Genomic DNA, 772 nt, shown 5'->3' with positions numbered 1-772 from the left:
CAGATCCAGAAAGACAAACCTCATATGTTTTCTATCCTATGTGGATGCTGGCTTTGAATCTTTAGATATGTGCGTTTCATTAGGAATACCCATAAAGGCTAGAATAAAGGGCCATGGGGAGGAGGAGAGAAGGGAAGGGAGAAAGAATACAGTGATTTAAAGAGGGAAGGGGCAATAATAAAATGGGAAAGATTAAACAGGGTGAGGAATTGGAGGGTAAGGGAGAGGAGGAATATGGGAAGGGTTAACTAACATTGAAGGCTTTTTAAAAATATATGGAAGAAAGAAGAAAAGTAATTGTACTGGATCCCAAAGACTGTGGTAGACCTCTTTCTTAATGTTCAGTGTACTTTGGGTCAAGATTTGGTGCAATATAATGTTTAAAAAAAAAATAAAAAGGGAAAGCTACTACTGTAGACACTCTCTAAAATATATACATATATTAAAAGGATACAATTGGAGTTACTCTACATTGGGGAGGGCATCAAAACCTCAAGTAGACCTCTCATCCCTCATCCTAGCAAATAAAGTACCCCAGTACCAGGAAGGGGGGAAGGAGTTACCTCTCTTGGACTTGTTGGCCAATGGAATTCCATACCTCCTCCCGCAACATTAAAGGCTGTTGCCATTGCTCTTGGTCACTCTTCAGAACTTGGCAATAAGACCCTATTGCTGAAGACAACAGATACTTGAATCATAAAACATGGAGAAGTCAAGCAGATACTGACCTGGAAGCTTCATCTCCACTGTCAAGCATTAATAGTGCTGGAAG

At 40.0% G+C, this 772-nt stretch overlaps 1 pseudogene; it reads left to right on the top strand.

Moving 5' to 3' along the window:
- The first annotated feature begins 246 nt into the window (after positions 1-246).
- On the top strand, positions 247-377 carry LOC115070069 (annotated as a pseudogene).
- Positions 378-772: the final 395 nt, after the last annotated feature.

Source organism: Nannospalax galili, unplaced genomic scaffold, assembly GCF_000622305.1.
Source record: "Nannospalax galili isolate Female #2095 unplaced genomic scaffold, S.galili_v1.0 scaffold1491, whole genome shotgun sequence".
Taxonomy (NCBI): domain Eukaryota; kingdom Metazoa; phylum Chordata; class Mammalia; order Rodentia; family Spalacidae; genus Nannospalax; species Nannospalax galili.
This window is presented reverse-complemented; position numbering and strand designations above follow the sequence as displayed.